The 19,062-nt window shown below is 40.5% G+C and overlaps 1 protein-coding gene and 1 pseudogene across 27 annotated transcripts in view; both read left to right on the top strand.

The window, feature by feature from the left end:
* LOC102167823 (uncharacterized) overlaps positions 1 to 19,062 on the top strand; it is a 770,457-nt gene that overhangs the window by 193,725 nt on the left and 557,670 nt on the right. For 24 of the 27 annotated variants that reach the window (XR_014827555.1, XR_014827520.1, XR_014827546.1 and 21 more), the window contains one exon: positions 5,901 to 6,000. The gene's annotated coding sequence lies outside the window, so the exon portion shown is untranslated. Of the gene's footprint in view, positions 1 to 112; positions 214 to 5,900; positions 6,001 to 19,062 lie in introns of all 27 variants that reach the window. The other 3 variants (XR_014827550.1, XR_014827528.1, XR_014827556.1) reach the window with 1 other exon arrangement.
* Positions 8,907 to 10,168, top strand: LOC146396947 (S-adenosylmethionine decarboxylase proenzyme pseudogene; annotated as a pseudogene).

Here is a 19,062-nt window from a genome sequence, read left to right as displayed (position 1 = left end):
CACCAGTGCTCTTCCAACTGGCTTCTCTGTTTTCTCTGGTCCAGGAGGAGTGGTTTCTCTTGTGTGAGCATCTTCTCTTCTCTTGAGGTATTTCCTCTTCTCTTCTCTCAAGGTAAAGCTTGGATCTCTGGCCGACTCCTCTGCTGCTCACCTCTGTGGCCTGTGGCCTTCAGTGTTTTCCACGAGACTCTTCATGTGGGACCAGTTTACGTGGTAGGCACCTCGCTGTAGGTGGTCTTGAAAGCCTGTTACACAATGATTCTCAGGAATTCAGTCAGTAGATTACTCTTTCCCTGATGAGCTGACCTGCAAGACTTCACATTATCTGGACACACAGAGTACAGGTGAAGGCTGGGGCATCCTGGGTCTTGAAGAGCCAGTGGGGACAGAGCCAGTCCCTCCCAAGGACTAATTTTGTTTCTCAGTGATCACATTGTAGCACATTTATAGTTGTCTGATTAGATAGACTCTCCAAGATAAAGGTCCTGATATATTGGCAAGAGATTTGGATTTTGGAAAACATATTTCCTCAAATTTAAAGTTTTAAGTCCTCTTTTCTCTCCAGCTTTGTGGAAGAAAATACCTTTGGCAAAGGTCGGTTGGGCTGGCACCTGCATCTGCTCAGCCTCAGGGAGAACTGGCTCGTGCAGTAAGAACCGACTTCTTCCAGATCTGATCTAGAAGTCTCTTCAATTGTACGCTCTGCGGTCAAACATAATACCCTCTGGCCGTTCTATCTACTTGGCTGTTTAGTTCTGTTGCAGTCCTACTTTGTGATTCTCTATGCCACTAGCTGGGTGGTTATTGAGGAGACCTATCCCGAGGCCCAGTGTGGACTAGCAGAGTCTGCCTGGAGCCTGTGGGCCACCCCTCTAGGTGATACACAGTCACAGTTGGGGGTGAGGTTGATTTCAAGAACTCGCTACAGTTTCTAAGTGAAATTTATAGTCATAACACCATTCTCATTCCTTTGACCTCTGATGTGCTTTCTTGAACAGGACGAAAAGGTCAGAGTGTTTCATTGTGTGTCAGGAATTGCCTTTATCCTTGGGCACCCCAGAGAGTGCTGGCTGGCTGGTCCAGGGAGAGCAATTGCACACATGCCAGGCCTCTAAACACTCAAATCCTGCCTGCCTCTCGTTTGTAAATAGCAAATCCACATGAGATTGTGTGATGAAGAAGAAAAGTGCCTCTTCCATGCTGTTAAATAGCATTGAGGTACATTTACAACTTGAAGTGTGAGAAATTCTTCTCCAGCTGGGGACCAAGGCCAAATGGCTTTCTCGCTGTTAGGCTCCTCTGTGGCAGAACTAGGTGTGCATTGCAGATCTCACACCTCTGACAATCTCAGCCACATGGGATGAGGGCCATTCAGGTGGATATTTAATTTCTAGACTGTAAACAATACAACTAGACTATGAAATCTTATTGCAACTGCTTAAAAAGCATGCTTTTGGAGCTATTCTAAGACATGGGGAGATGCTTATGGTATAGTACTAAGTTTATAAAAAGGTAGTATCTAAAACTTCTTATTCTGTATAATCCCAGTTTTGCTATTTGTATAAATGTCCATGCCAAAATGTTATAGTAGATATTTGGAGTGACTCCACTATAGGTACATTTTGGTATTTTTCAAAAATGTACAATATGTGTGAATTATTTTTGTAATGAGAAAAGACATGCTATTGATACAGCATAAGATTTTAAAAAACTTCTGTCATGGACATAGAATAATATAATGAACCCCCATGCATAGACCATCGTTCAGCTTTAAAAATTACCAGCTATTGGATAATTTTATTTCATCAATTCCCTCATCTACTCCCCCTTCCCATATTATTTTTTAAATTAATAGACTTTTTGTTTTTTAGAGAAGTTTTAAGTTTACAAAAATTAAGCAGATTATGCACAGAGTTCCTATATATCCCTCTCCACTCAGGCCCCCCCATTATTAACATCATGCCTTAGTGTGGTACATTTGTTACAGTTGATGAACCAATATTGAGACATTGTTATTAACTAAAGTCTCTAGTTTATATTCGAGCTGCTGTTGTGCTTTACAGTTCTATGAGCATAAGCTTTTTATTCCACAATTTATAGAGTTGATTATCCCCAAGACCATAAATATCTGGACCAGATCTACCATTTGAAATTTCTAAACTACCTTGCTAGTCTTTAGTCCACGAAGCAGTGAAGTGATAAAAAAGCCCTAGGAACTCCGTGAAAATTATAAAATTGAGAAAGCAGCAGACCATATTAAAAAAGAACTACGCCTGGTACACAAAGGCAATTGAAATGCAAGATGTCATTGCTCAAAGTGTGGGGAGGGCTATGGGAAGGGGAGGAGCCTGCATCCTGCCTGGCCAGTGTGGGCCTGGAGGAGACTGAACTTACTCTTCAGAGAACAGTAACTTTAATTGAGAGACAGTTGTTGAGGTGGCAGGAGTGGCAGGGAGAGCGTAGAACTTCCCACAAGCATCATCGGAGACAGAAGAACCTACTAGGGAATTAGGGGAAAAAAAAAAAGAGTAATGCTTCTGGCAACCTAATTAAGCAGAGGATTTCCCAGCAGTGGAATGGGGGAGGGGCATGTGCCCAGTCATAACCTCACTGCTGCCCTGCAGCTCTTTCTAGACACCTGCCAGATGCTAATTAGTCAAATCCTTCTAAGCTGGAATCCAGGTGGGGGGTTGGGGAGCAGAGGTCATATCCCCCAGGACATCTGCAACAAATTAGAGTTCAATGCCCCATCCTTCCAACTAAGCATTAGACTTTGGGATCAATAATTGTCATAGCCAGCTGACAGACCCAGAATCTGTCAAGCCAGTTGTTGTAGAGACCACATTGACTGCTTGATATTCAGCAATATCACTGACAGGCCTTCACCCAGGCATGTCAGGACTGGGCTAGGCTGCAGATCCAGTGGTGAAAAGATGAGGCTAAGCCTGTGGCACAAGGCACTGACCTTCCACCATGGAAGATTGATGCCCATGAAGACACCATGGTTTGCTCCTCCTTTGTTATTCTGCTGGGGTCCAACCTGCCTTCACCCCACCCTATGTGTAACCAAAGGGACACATCCATTCATAGACACATGTAGTCTGGGTTTAGCCTGAAGCCCACATCAGAGTTTCCAAGTTACCAAATATTCTGCCCATCACGATGGTGTGGTCCACCCCATCCTGAGTGGGTGGAGGAGCAGAGAGGGCCTGATGCCTGCTTCCTCCCAAAGCCAATCACTTCTCACCCACAGCCTAAATGCCTTCATAAGAGGAGCATCAGACTCTCAACTCAGGACCACCTTAACTTTTAAATTATTTACATTAATCTGGAAAAAATTCCATATATAAAAACAACTAGTAAACTTTAAAAAACTAGAAGGAGCTGGGTTTACATGATTAAAAATCATATTTTATGTTTCCATAGAAAACACCAAAAGATGGGAAGACCAGGTGTGGTGAGAGTAGGAAAAACAGTAAGTTCTGTTTGGTACTTTAGTTTGAGGTATATTTGAGACATTTAGAGTCAGTACCCTGTGGACAACTGGATATTACTAGATATACCAAAGAGAATTTACAGACAAAATGTGGAAATCAGAGGCGTGGACTGGCTCAAATCATCCAGCATGCCTTGGTAGTGACAGGCCTTGGGTGCACACAGTTCATCTGAGGAAAGGGCGCAGATGGAGAAGAAGGGCCTAGGGGGCAGCCTTGAGGAGCTCCACAGTTCTAGGTTTAAGTAGATGGGGATGAACGTGCCAAGAAGGCAGAGAATTTTCTAGATCATCAGGAGAAAAAGCAGAAGAGTGTGGTATGAATGAAGTCGAGGGGAGAATTCATTGTGTTATTGTAGCACACTGTTATGCTTGAAGTTATTTCAAAATATACAATGAAACACCATTTTGTTAGAGCTTCTTAGAATGGAGAAGGGACAACCTCTCTTATCTTGGATTACTGCCCTCCCACTCATAGGAAGGTTCTTAAATGGGGGTCAGATCCCTTCACATCTTCTTCAAAGAGCCAGTTTAACTCTTTGAAGACTCTGTTCCTCTTTGAGTACTACAGACTATCTATCACTGCATCAAAATTGCTAACGTCATAGGAAGTACTGTTCAACAAAGGTAGATCATCTAAGTTTTAGCCTTTTTTATTTGAAGAAATGCTACTGGCTTGCTAAATGTACACTACGTTTTAATGTATTCCCACCTATTTAAACCAGCAAAATGCATTTACTTGAGAGCACCAGACAAATTAATTTCAATTTGTGCCAGTCAGGGTGGGCTAGGATTTATGGAAACAAACCAATTCCAAGTCCTAGTGGCTTAAAAGAGCAAAAGTCAAAGAAAACCGTTGGTAGTAACTTATACCATGCAATTTCAGGTTCTGCTACAGAAACAATCAAAATCAGGACATTGTAGCAGAAACACCCAGCCGCTTTTTCAGTATCTATTCTGCTCTACTTCATTACTAGAAGAACCTTGGTATGTCACTGCCAACTGAAAAGTACTAAGTCTATGGATACACTAATAGTTATAGGTGGACATATGACCCAGTTGTGGCTCTTTAGAAACAGGTGGAGCTTAAAGTAAAAGAAAAAAAAATTTTTTTTAGGGCTGCACCTGGGGTCTATGGAGGTTCCCAGGCTAGGGGTCTGCTTGGAGCTACAGCTGCCGGCCTATGCCACAGCCACAGCAATGCCAGATCTGAGCCGCATCTGCGACCTACACCACAGTTCACAGCAGCGCTGGATCCTTAACCCACTGATGGAGGCCAGGGATTGAATCCGCAATTTCCTGGTTCCTAGTCGGATTCGTTTCTGCTGCGCTGCTATGGGAACTCCAAAAAAAATTTTTTTTGATCATCAGATGAGGCTGGCTTATGCCTTTGGCTCTTTGTGGTTCACCATCCGTCATCTCTCATCCTTCATTCTTCTTTCATCTTGGAATATGGCCACAGTGCCTGATAGTGCAGTAGTCACACTGTAACTAGTACAGAAGCCTCATGCTGAGGTTAGGATCAGGACTACAGATGGACCTAGATCCTAGTAACACTATGAGCCTCCAAACCACCTGTGGGCTGCTTCTCCCACATTGTTTGTTACTTCAGACAAGTAAGCTAGCACTGTTGGGTTTCTGTTAGTGCAGACAACACAATCCTAAATGATGCAAATAAACTATTTTTATTAGTATATACCATAGATAGTGATTTATTCATATAGCATCAAAATTCTGAGCATTTGGGAAGTATTTACAAACATTGTTGAAGTATGCTTATTTTCCTTTGGGTAGTTAAATGGTATATAACTTTCTATAGTGAATTTAGAACCATTTTTTCTACTATAACACTGAGGGAAAACTGAAACATTATCAACGGCCTACCTTTGAGATCCACTTTGGAGAATGATGAGTTGTATATACATTGGTCTTATAAAATTAACCCATCTAACCTAATAATTTAAGACATTAGTTATTCAAATATTGACAGTCATGAATATAGAAATAGTAAATGTCCCTCCTCCAACTAATTGTCATCCCTCTTATTGATATGAATTATTCTTAAATTAGTTTATTTTGCTGTATATGTATCGACAGCTTCACCTTTGAAATTAGAAAAAAAAAAGACTACAACACTAAAATGATACTATACTAAACAAAACTTAAGTAACTGAGATGGCATTTTGAAAATCACTAAAGAAATTGCTCACCAATTGAAAATAAGACAAAAGTTCAGTTGGGAATAAAATTATACTCAGGAAATTTCTTACTCAAATAGCATGTCCACATGAATTTGTTTCACCAATTCTGTTTTATCATAAATTATGTGACAACTTATTTAATGTGCTTGCTTTACTTATTTATAAAAAAGAACTGCAGTAATATTTTTAAAATGTTTGCTTCTTAGGTGTAAAAATCTTACAGGAGCAGTTCCAAATGCAAGAGCCTCATGGCAAATCTGCAGCCTTTTGGAAACAGCCGTGGAAGACCTGGAGGGCCTCTAGCAGGTACTTTCATTGAGGCAGCTCTGCTGCATCAGTGCACCTTCCCTTTGCAATTTATGACTCAGCGCTGAACCTCTTTGATGACTTTTTCTGACTTCAGAAAGAAGCACTCTATCTTGCAATATCTCCATTGAGCCACTGACATGGGCCTTAAAGTTGCTGTTTAAATGGTCAGATGAAGCTAGCTGGTACTTTCAGATCATCAGTGTAGTAAGAGGCGCCTAAAAAAATCATAGATGCTGGTAATTTTGATGTTCTTTCTGGAAGTCCCAGACTTAGGGAATGTGGTGACAGTCAAGGATACTGGTTGGAAACCATCTCTTTCTGGGCTGTGGACATTTCAATATTTCTACACCCCATATTTCTACTACATTGGTTTATTCTTTGAGCATATCTTATTTACTTCCATGCAAATATTTTCTCCTAGTCTACAATCTCGCTTCTGAGTTACTCAGCTCTAATCCCACTCCCACAAGAGCTTTTCCAAATCTCATCACTCATCCCCCATAGATGCCCATAATTTTTTGTTAATATCCCACTGGGCCTTGTATCTTGTGTTTGCAATCTTACTGGATTGCTAAACTCTCAGAATAAAGACATTTTTCTTATCCATCTCTGACTCTTCCTACCCCAGGTTTTGGATAGTGTATGGACCTTGAACGAACTCCATGGTTTGGGATTTCTGGGGTGGTCTCTGCCCCTTGTAAGTGGAGAGAATCTTGGTTAAAAGAAGAAATGGAGGAGGACCAATTTCAAATATTCTTTGCCAAAGGTCAGGGTATTGCTCCTTCTCTGAATTGCTCTGGCTTGCTGAAATTAAAACTTCCTTTAATTTGGAAGAGATAAGAGTAATTTTGGACAGATAAGATAAGAGCCCTGGGAAACGGTCATTGCCCACTGGCTTGGCAGGGATACTGTTACAAAATTATTATGCAGGACTTTTTTTTCTGTCTATTTTGAATTATTAAAAAAAAGCAATTAGCTGGCTTAAAAATAATAGATCAAAATATCCTTCTAGCACTACTAAAATTCAGAGTGTACAAAGGGAACCTCAGGTGTCCCCAGACAGGCCAGTATTTGGTGGATGTAATGATTCACTGTCTCCTTGGATTTGTATGTTATTAGTTGATTACTTGATAAAAATATTAGAGAGAATCAAGATGTGCCCTGGTGTGAAGACCTTGTGAGGAATCAAAGAGCAAACATGCCAGAGTCTCTAAAATCTCTCTTGGGAGGATTTATACCCCCCCACAAGGGGGTGAAATTGATTAGGCTTATTTCTAGCAAACCAAAAGAAGTTGCAGTAAATTTCTGAAGGGCACAATCTCCCCTTTGGCCCTGTACTTCTGACTTCTGGGATTCACGCACACATATGTTTCCGTGGTGCATGGGGTGTATCCTGTCTGCACAGGTGTAGTTCTGCACTGGGTCTGAAAGTCTCAGGCCCACCATGCCTGACCAACCTGCAGAGACTTGGTAGAGCTGCACTTGGCTGGGGTCAAAGGCGGGGGTTGAGAATGACCTGTCAGGAAGGGAGGAATGAGAAAGGAGAGCGCTCCCATGACTGCCAGGTCCTGAAGGATCCCGAAAGGGTCTAGTCCAAGGTCTTACAAGCATATGGCCTGCACCCTTTCCTCCTACCTAGCACAGGCTTCAAGGATGTTTGCACGTGCTTTAAAATATTCTAAGACCCTAAGCTTTTATTGCTCAACCCTCATTGTCTTTCTGTAACGAAGTTCTTGCATTTGAAGAGGATTGTGTGTTTCACAGCAGCACTTGGCCTTCACGAGAAAGGCCTGATTGTTGCTCTGACCCCAGGGAATCATCAAGGCATTTCCATCCTACCTATCTGGGGGGTGGTGGTGGTGGTGCAGGGGTGGGGGTTGATAGTGTAGGGGTAGGGGATAGGGCCAAGTACAACCTGTAGTGAAGACTTTACATTGAGCTAGGGACTGTTGAGTTTTTGGATGCCAACACGTAGGGTGGGGAGACTTAAGAGTGAAATGAAGGCATCTGGCGGTTCTGGTGTCATTCCCTTTCTGCTTCAGAGAGCACTCAGGGCCCCTAGTGTGCCGCCTGTTTATCTCTCCCCCCAGGGGAAGAACACAGGACCTCTACTGTTGGCTTGATTTTCCTTCCTCACACCGTTTACTCTCTACCATTCCCTTGTCCCTTTCAAAGCACACAACACTAAGCATCGACTCCCTCTTATATTCTGGAGATGTTCATTTTGGGAATAAAAAAGATAAGCATATCTTTAAGGTCAGAAGGGGGGCCTCCTCCTCACAGGTAACGTCTTTGACTCCACCTCTCCTTGTGCTGTGTCCAGCATCACAGTCAGCCAGGAGCAGGTGTCCTGTTGTTTTCTATCCACTCTGCATAGATGAGTGTGAACAAGATATGAGATGGTTTCATCAGGCCATGTTCAGTTGTGTTTTGGTTGGCTGTTTGAAAGGGTTGGTGTTTGAAAGGGTATTACATTTAGGAATAGAGCTCCTGATGCACTGATGGTGAGGGAGGAGGGCTGAACTGGTGATGAGAAGACCCTTGTTCTAGACCCAGTGGAAACTCTTTGGAGTGACCTTGGATGGGTCACTTAATACTCCAGAGTGGATAATCCTGTCAGCAACATTAGCTAGTTGCTGTTTTGACTCTCTCTGTCATGGCAAAGGGGAACTCTGAGACACTGAACTGGATTTACCTCTGTTTCCAGCAAATTCTCATTTAACTTTGATCCCTCTCTGCCTTTGAAAAAAAAGGCTAGGTGAATTTTATTAATCCTTTTCTTTAAAAAAAATTACATTTTAATAAATAAATAAAACATTTATTAAAAATAAATAAATCTATTTAACATTGATATTAAATTGATATTTAATTAAATTAATAAAAAATTTTAAATGTATTTATATTTTAATATAAAATTTTAAAAAGGAGACAATTTTAGTTACACATATACAGTTGGGATAATTGGTGGCAATGGCAGCAACAGGAGAAGGGATTTAGTTGGTTATCTGTGATTATCGGTTGTTTGTTAGTCTCATGGTAATAGAAGCTGCACATTTTTTTGAAGGAACCAAGAAGCTGCTGGAGTTTTGGTTCTCCCGGCAGTAACCTGTAACAAACCAAGGATCTGGGGATCGTCAAACCATCCCAAGATCCCAGTGGGACATAGTTTTGAAGGATGTTTAGTGGTCAGTCATAAGTTTAGCAAAAACTGACAGGCAGGAAGCTTACGTACTCAGTGAGAATAGCATGTTTGTCTCCAAGAGACATTTTATTTTGAGGACATGTTGTACCACCTTCTGCTGAAAGCACTGGTTCCTCTGTTGAAGCTTGCTAGATATTATAGTGGTTTTGACTCAATTCAAAGTTTCTTTTATTCTCCTAAGAATTTCTCACCAAGGGAACCTACACCAGAATTTCCAAGAAAAAAATAGTTTTATTAATGTAATTTTTCCAAATGGAGCAGCATATTATATAGGATAAATGAATTCTGACTGTTCATCCAGGTATACTTTGAATTTCCCAGTGTTGGGTAAACAATCAGCTAGATCTAACCTAGGAAATACTGATGAGTTTTCTTGACCCAGAAGTTATTGACCAATTATCCAAGAAAGATGGTGCTAGTGCAAAGATGTCTTTCTTAAGAGTGGTATTTATGCCAATTCTGTTGATGTCACACTGTTCAATCCTTGTGGGTATTCAGTGGGTGGAATGAAATCATAGAGAACCTACTGGACTACTCCAAAACCATAATTTTCTCACAGTAGCTATGAAACAAAATTCAGTTAGAACCCTTGTAGTGCCCTGATTAAGGAAGTTGTGGGTCTTTAAGCCAGGAAAATTTTTGACCACCTTCTTTGTAAATCAGAGTTTTAGTCCCATAGGGCTTTCTTTCTTTGCTGCAAAAGATTAAAGGTTTTAAATATCTTGATTGCCAGAAATTGTAAATATCTTGACTGCTATGTTCAATGATTATAATTTTGTTTTTACCAGTTTTGCTAAAAAAACAGTAATAGCAGCAGAATTGATTAAGAAAAATGAAGAAAAAATGAAAAAAGAGAACACATTTAGAAGAAGACAATCAATGGCTGCTTTCTGTATATTGATATGAGGTCCATGCTTCCATAACCACCACCTCGTAGTTGCAAAAAGCCCTAGATATGGTGACAGTGTGATCATTTTGGATTGCATGCATTCTTATACCAAGGAGTGGTATCTTGCATGAATGCTGTTTTTTGCTGTTTAGGTATTCTGTACCACTCTTGCTATGAAATCAAAATGCATGTAGAAAAATGCCTTTATTACCAAATGAAACTTTACACCACTTGTGAAAACAATTGTTTGGTTTATTTATGCACAATGTAATATTTCTCCAAGTATTGTCCAAAATTCCCCTTAGGCAAAGCTTTTGTCCTCATTAGGTGTTGGCCTCTGCCTAACCATCTGGAATTGCTCTATTCAATTGCTGTTAGAGTTTTTACATTCTAGTTACTACTCCTCTCTAGAATGTATTCTCTACTAATGTTATTGAAAACAATTTCAACTTCACACAGATGTTTTTTTTCCTGTAGCAATTAGTGTTTTTCTATGAATTGAGTCCTCCTAAGAAAATGATTACAGTTCTTACTTTTTTTTGTAATAATGTTTTAACATTATTGCTCCCTGCATTTGTAGTTCTTTAATTTATTTCTTTCCTTAACAGGGTGTCTCCCTTCCATCCCTCAGATAAAGCAATACACGGTTACACTGTGGGTTTAAACTAATCTTATATTCCATAGGGAAAGCTGGGGTAGACCTGGGGCCTAATTTTCATTTAAGGTTAAGAAAATTTGCCTTCATTTTCATTGGTATGGACTCTCTTGAAAGATAGTGACAAAATAAACTTGCTCGTGTTGACCATCAAGGACGACCCACAGAGTGTTACAGATTGAGATGTGGGTGTACTATCATGACTATACAGAAACATATACCATCCTGGGCTTCCCAGTAAATGAGATTATCTTCTTGTGAGCACCATGCCTTGGGAAGTAGTAGTATGCAAGGATTTTTATCATGGAGTTTATTAAGCAGGTAGATTTAGCATTAAGGTTGTACTGGATTCAGTAAGTTGACTTCGATCATTCACTTTAACTTTTACATTAGCAGCCATTTCCACTAATTTCCAGTGATAATTTCCTATAAACTTTGGTTTAAAGAAGAATCAATGTCTTTTTCATCTTGTGGCTTAAAATCCCATGGTTTTGTGATACAGGTGATAATGTTCTGACTTTGTCTATTCCTTTCACTATGATGTTCCCCTCACTGAGGCTTTATAGGATCAAGTGAATGACTGCTCAGAATGAGACGTATACACAGGGAAGCAGTATGCTATCCATAAAACATCACATGCAGAATTCCAGTATTGTCAGTGGGAAACACCTAGAAACATAGGCTTTCAAGAGTTAGTATCTTTTATATGGAATACTATTAGGCCGTAAGAGAGAATGAAATAATGCCATTTATAGTAACATGGATGAATCTCGAAATTATCATACTATGTGCAGTAAGTCAGAGAACGAAAATACAATATGATATCACTTATATGTGGAATCTAAAATGTAACACAAATGAATTTATCTATGATACAGAAACAAACTTATGGATGTAGAAAACAAACTTATGGTTAGCAAGGGGAAAAGGGGTGCGGAAGGGACAAATTTGGAGTTTGGGATTAGCAGATACAAATTACTATATATAAAATTAACAACAAGGTCCAAATATATAGCACAGGGAACTATATTCAATATCCTGTAATAAACCATAATGGAAAAGGATATGAAAGAGAATATACATAGTGAATATAACATAACAGAATCACATTACATCAGAACCTAACACAACATTGTAAATCAATTCTATTTCAATAAAAAGAAGTTAGCATCTTTAGCTATATCTGCAAATACTGTGGGATTTAAGCAGCCAAGAGAACAGCAGAGTTAACTAAATTTTATATTTTTTCTTGTCTCCAAAATATTTTTTGATTCTTTCTGGGTTGATGCTGTGATGTTTGGTTCCTTCCATGTATATAAATGAACCACTCTTCTATAGTGTTTCCAAACACAAAATCTACTCTGTTTGAAACCAAGTGGTTGGAATACTATTTTGACCTAAGCACATTGTTGACTGAAAGTTTTACCTAAGAAGCTTTCAATTGATGTGATCAGCTTGATTCCATAATTAGCATAGCAATAGTGTTTCAGTTGTCCTGTTTTGAGGACAAATATTCAGATTGTATTTTGTTCTTGAACAGTATCCTAGTAGATAAGATAAAATTTGTTGGCTCAAAGTCTGATTTTTTTTTTGGTCTTTTTGTTTTTTTCAAGGCCACACCTGTGGCATATGGAGGTTCCAAGGCTAGGGGTCCAGCTGGAGCTGTGGCTGCCAGCCTGTGCCAGAGCCACAGCAACACAGGATCTGAGCCACATTTGCAACCTACACCACAGCTCATGGCAGCGCTAGATCCTTGACCCACAGAGCACGGCCAGGGATCAAACCCATGTCCTCATGTATGCTAGTTGGGTTTGTTAACCACTGAGCCATGATGGGAACTCCTGATTTTTTTCTAATAGATTTAAGAATTCTAACTAAATTCTTAAAAACTGTACACATTGTATGCAGCAAAGCCTAGAAAAGGGAAAACTGTATATTGAATATAAATTAATCTTAGTATGATCAAAGAGGAGAGGGTGGTTCAATAATTTCCCCCTTCACAATGTTGGATTTAATTCATTTTTAATGTATTTCTGTACCACATTATATGTATCAATAAAAGTTTGCTCAGTTGACTTGTGGGAAGCGCTTGGTGTCTTGCACGTCCATTGTTGCCAATTATTTTATTAGCTAGGAACACTTTCCCACCTGGGTTCTGAGATAATGTTTATTCTGTTAGAGGAAGAAATGATCTGATGTGAGAGACACTGATGGTGACAGAGGACAGGGAAGGGAGTGGTTGGAGTCTAGAGAGTGGGCATGGTCTTTAGGGCCTAGGTCCTGGAGAGTGGACACTGTAATTCTGAAGACAGAGGATTCAGAGATGCTAAAAGCAAATCTCACTTCATTGACTTCATGTTTGTACCTGTCCTGTGAGCAAGGTTCCAGGCTGTGTACTGTGGGGAGTGCCTACCTTCAAGGACTCACCTTTCCTGCAGGTCCACTTAAGTGAGACTTATGCCAAATTTATATTTGCAACAGAGAAATGTCCCATGTACCTGTGAATAGCATTAGTTACCATTTACCTTTGGAAAAGATCTATCCTGAGGAAGCTTACCTTTCCTTTGTGAGAGGAATTTAGAAGCAGAGGGACAAAGGCTCCTCCTCACTCCAAGTGGTCTCTTCAAGCCCTGTGGGTGCTGACACCTGGGAGAGAAGGGTAGATTGTCTTTGGAACTCACCGGTGGGCAGGCAGAAGCACTGACAGGGCTGGTGGGAGTCAGGCCCTGGAGTGGGGTTGGAATACTAGTCTTCTGAGCATCCTCCCTGTAGACTAGAGAAAATAGACCACAGGCAGATGATCTCAATAAAGTCTCTAAAATGATGAATATTTTTCATCCACCTTAGCCTAACCTCCTTATCATTTTGTATCATGCAAACAGGAACCTTATTTTATGTAGGCACACTTCTTTTAGTGCATGTCACTTTATTGTGCTTTGAGGATATTGTATTTTTTGCAAATTGAAGGTTTGTAGCCACCATCAAGCAAGTCTGTTGGTGCCATTTTTCCAATAGCATTTGCTCACTTCATGTCGTTGTGTCACGTTTTTCTAATTCTTTCAATATTTCAAATGTTTTCATTATTTGCTTGAGTGATCTGTGATCAGTGATTTTTGATATTACCATTGCAGTTATTTTGCAATGCTGTGAACTGCATACATATAAGATGGTGAACATAATGGATAAATGTGTGTGTTCTGATGGCTCTACTGATATCTTTTCCCCCGTTTCTCTCCCTCTCCTCAAGCCTCCGTATTCCTGAGACATCACAATTTTGAAATCAGGCCAATTAACAATCTTACAATAGCCTTTAAGTGTTCAAGTGTAAGGAAGAGTTGCATGTCTCTAAATTTAAATCAAAAGCTAGAAGTGATAAAGCTTAGTGAAGAAAGCATGTTGAAAGCCAAGATGGACCCCTAGACTAGGCCTCTTGTGACAGTCAGCCAAGTTGTTAATGTAGGAAAAGTTCTTAGAGGAAATTAAAAGTGCTACTTCAGTGACCACTCGAATAATAAAGTGAAAAAGCCTTATTGCTGATACGGAGAAAGTTTTAGTGCTCTGGATAAAAGATCAAACCAACCACTACATTCCCTTAAGCCAAAACCTAATTCAGAGCAAGGCCTTAACTCTTCTCTCTCTCTCTTTTTCTACACGTGTGCTTTTCCAGGGAATCAGTGGGAGGGAGGAAGTGTGTGCAGTGCCTGCTTTGTCCTCTGCTGCTGGCCTTGTGCAGGGGAAGGCCACAGTGCCAGTGCCCAGGAGGGAGGGGATGGCTCCAGCCCCACACACTCACATAGAAGCTTTGTCGTAACTGAGAGCTGCCATGGTGTCTCAGTCACTTTCTTTTTCATCTCCCTGGGCCCTACTTCTCTTTAATTCTCTGAGGGCTGAGAGAGGTGAGGAAGTTTCAGAGGAAAAGTCTGAAGCTAGCAGAGGTTGGTTTATAAGGTTTAAAGAAGGAAGCCATCTCCATAACAGCAAAGCACAAGGTGAAGCAGCAACTGCTGATGTAGAAGCTGCAACAAGTTATTCAGAAGATCTAGCTGAGACCATTAATAAAGGTGACTACACTAAACAACAAACTCTCCATGTAGACAAAATAGCCTTCTTCTGGAAGAAGATGCCATCCAAGACTTTCTTAGCTATGGGGAAGAAGTAAATGCCTGGCTTCAGAGCTTCAAAGGACAGGCTGACTCTTTTATTAGGGGCTAATGTAGCTGTTGACTTTTAAGCTGAAGCCAGTGCTCATTTACCATTCCAAAAATCCTAGGACCTTTAAGAATTATGCTAAATCTACTTTCTTCCTGTGCTCTATAAATGGAACATCAAAGCCTGGATGACAACATATCTGTTGATAACATGGTTTACTAACTATTTTAAGCTCAGAAACAATTGAATTTTGAGACCTGCTGCTCAGAAAAAAAAGGTTCATTTCAAAATATTACTGCTCATTGACAATGCACCTTGTCACCCAAGAGCTCTGATGGAGATGTACAATGAACTCTATGCTGTTTTCATGCCTGCTAATAAAGCATCTGTTCTGCAGCCCATGGATCAAGGAATAATTTTGACTTTCAAGTCTTAATTATTTTACAAGGCTTATAGCTGCCATAGATAGTGATTCCTCTCATGGATCTGGGAAAAGTAAATTGAAAACCTTCTGTAAAAGATCCACCATTTTACATGCCATTAAGAATATTCATGATTCGTTGGAAGAAATCAAAATGTTCCCAAGAACAGGAGCTTGGAAGACGTTGATTCCAACCTTCATGGATGGCTTTGAGGGGTTCAAGACTTCAGGAGAGGAAGTTACTGCAGATGTGGTAGAAATAACAAGAAAACTAGTATTAGAAATGGAACTTGAAGATGTGATTGAAATAGTGCAATCTCATGATACAACAGTAGCAGATGAAGAGTTGCTTCTTATGGATGAGCAAAGAAAGTGCCTTTTTGAGATGGAATCTGCTCCTGGTTAAGATGCTATGAAGAGTGTTAAAATGACAACAAAGGATTTAGAATATGAGAGAAACTTTGTTGAGACAGCAGCAGGGATTGAAAGAATTGACTCCAATTTTGAAAGAATTTCTAAGGTGGGTAAATTCTACCAGACAGCATTACATGCTACAGAAAAATTGTTCATGAAAGGAAGAATCAATTCGTGTGCAGACTTCATTGTTGCTTTATTTTAATTAGTTGCCATGGCCACCCCAAACTTCAGCAACAGTCACCCTGATTAGTCAGCATCTGTCAACACCTAGGCAAGACCCGCCACCAACAAAAAGATTACGGCTTGCTGAAGGATGAGATGGTCAGAATTTTTTAGCAATAAGGTATTTTAAAATTAGGATATGTGCCTTTTTAGGCATGCTATTGTACACTTAAAAGATTACAGTACAGGGTAAACATAATTTTTATATGCACCAAGAAACCAAAAGGTTTATGTGACTTATTTTATTGTGATACTTACTTTATTGTGTGGTCTGGAAGAGAACCCACAAAGTCTCCGAGGTATTCCTGTTTGATTTTTATTTCTAATTTCTAATAGCACCTTTCATTAATTCTGACTCATATTTATCTTTATCTTATTTTTGGTGAAAATTCTTGCTGTATTAGAGCATCTGTTTAATTTTCAAATTTTTTTTTTTGGTCTTTTTGTCTTTTCTAGGGCCACACCCATGGCATATGGAGGAGGTTCCCAGGCTAGGGGTCTAATTGGAGCTGTGGCTGCTGGCCTACAGCAGAGCCACAGCAACGCAGGATCCAAGCTGAGTCTGTGACCTACACCACAGCTCACGGCAATGACAGATCCTCAACCCACTGAGCGAGGTCAAGGATCAGACCCACAACCTCATGGTTCCTAGTCGGATTTGTTAACCACTGAGCCACAATGGAAACTCCCTAGAGCATCTGTTTAAATTTTGAAAAAGACATTAGGTTTTTTTATATGCTATTTGATATGTGTTTTATGAAACATAGGCCAGTAATGAAGCTCAATATAAAAATGAAAATCCCAGAGTTCCTCTTCTGGCTTAGCCAGTTAAGAGCCTGATGTTACCTCCATGAGGATGTGGTTTCGATCCTTGGCCTCCCTCGGTGGGTTAGGGAATCTGGTGTTGCCCCAGGCTGCAGTGTAGGTTGCAAATGTGGTTCGAATTTTGTGTTGCAGTGGCTGTGGTGTAGGCCTCAGCCGCAGCTCCAATTCAACCCCTGGCCCAGGAACTTCCACATGTCACAGGTGCAGCTATAAAAAGAAAAAAATTGATCATCCATGAATTTACCATGTATCTTGAAAGGCTGTCTTTGTGTTCTTCTCAGATCTCATCCCTTCCCTCTTTGAGATACTGAATCTTGTGCATATTATATACCCATACTTGTCTCATATATATCTATATTGCTAAACAATGTAGTTTTAGGTTCTGCAGATACTGGCTTTGACTGGGAGAATGTATTCCATTGGTGACAAATAACAGTTTTGGATTCAAATTGATGGTGTTGTAATCTCAGATGAACCATTTCCTAGCTGTGTGGCCTTGAATACATTATTTACCCTCTCTGAACATCTACAAATGGGAAGAATCCTTCCCACCTCATCTCTCAAGATTTCTCTAAGGATTTAATGGAATAATAAATGTTAAGGACCTTGTACATTCCTCATCCATGACTGACTCTCACAAATGTTACCTTCTTCCTCGTCTGGCACCTACTCCAAGACACCAACCTTAAAACAACAAAGAATGAGAAATCCATGGATTGAGCAAGAGCCCCAGACTGTATTTACAGCCCTTAATCTGTCCACACAGGGAAGACAAATGAGGCAGACAGCGGATAGTGGGTGCCATTACTGGGTCATTAATTAGCAACTTGCTTGGCCTTGGCAGGAAATCATTCATCATTTTCAGATGAGTGGAGAACTGCAGAACCTTCTATCTGTCCTCCCTCATTCTGCATCAGTGTGACACACGCAATCATCCTCGCCAGAGCTTTCCCTCCCACGGTGCCTTATCGAGATAAGTGACCGGGACGCTGTTGCCTTGTGATCTGCTGAATGCAAGAGGCCTGAACTCGGAAGGGGTCCAGGGCCAAAGGTTTCCAGGGTTGGAGAGCCATGCCAGAAATCCGAAAAGACAAATGAAGACTTCTGGAACAAGATGAGAAGATGAATAAACTTCTTGCTCTGAGAACGGATATAATGTTCCAGAAAAATCAACTTTGGCTGCCAAAGTAACTCTTTTGGAGTTCGTAGAGAACTTCATCAGGGCTCCCACATTTGAGCTTGTACTCAGGGCTTGCATATGGGGCTTCACAGCTCAGGTTACTGAGCTCCTAGCACAACGGAGGAACCAGAGGCTCAGAAGGCCATAGTTAGTGTCCAAATTAAAATATTGAGGCAGAGGCTAATTTGCACTCCAAGCTGACATCTTTCTGATTCCAGAGCTCAGGCCTGCTCTATGACACCATTCTGTGTCCCTCAGCAGTGTGACGAGTCACTCAAAGCCAGATACCTGCTGGCTGATAGTGTCTTAACCACTGATTGCCCACTGCCTTTAGACACCTAGAGGTTCTGTGTGCTGAGTAGATGATGCATGATGCATCTTTGGCATTTTTATGTATAGTGTATCTAATCTTAAGAAGTCTGTTGTCTCTGGTTGCAACAGTTTCAGATAGGCCAACTTTTAAGGGCAATGACGCATTTGTTGTTAGAGGTGAGAGGGAAGTCCACATTTCCCCCTGTGCTGAGAAGGCAGGGAGACTGTCTCAATCAATTTCTGAAGATAGGAGGCTTGCAAGAAAAGGACATGGCTGAAAGTTCTAATAGCAAGAGGGAAAGAGGTTTAGCAGAAAGAAGCAGGGGACAATATCTATGTGGAATCTCCAATCTAAGTTGATAAATACAGGCTATGAGATACCAAGAAAGTCAGCAGAAAATATTGCTTTGGGTCCTCAGGTTTTGTTAGAAGTAGAGAAGATTCTACAATCTGGAGCTGGGTGTTCAGGTGATTGGGTTTCTGTCCTTCCAAGAGCAGCCTGGGCAAATTGCAGCAGTTGATCCGTGTTGGGGGAGGCAGCTTGGTGAGCATGGTGAGGCTACAGTTGAATTGTTTTCTGAACAAGAGACCTAGAGGTGGAGGTGGCTATTGGTTTTGCCAATCCATTGTCCTTAGGATGAAGCACACATGAACGATATTTAGGGAATATCTTAAAAAATCTTAAATTTAGAACTAAAATTATTGTCACAAAATCAAATGTGATTCTTATTCTCTGATAGAATTAAGAACAAAATTATTGGTGTTTGTGGAGTGTAGATACTTAGAT

This window comes from Sus scrofa, chromosome 14 (assembly GCF_054392235.1).
Source record: "Sus scrofa isolate SSC_HxYL_T2T_F1_AM1 chromosome 14, Sscrofa_HxYL_maternal_Yorkshire_Landrace_v2.0, whole genome shotgun sequence".
NCBI classification, from domain to species: Eukaryota; Metazoa; Chordata; class Mammalia; order Artiodactyla; family Suidae; genus Sus; species Sus scrofa.
This window is presented reverse-complemented; position numbering and strand designations above follow the sequence as displayed.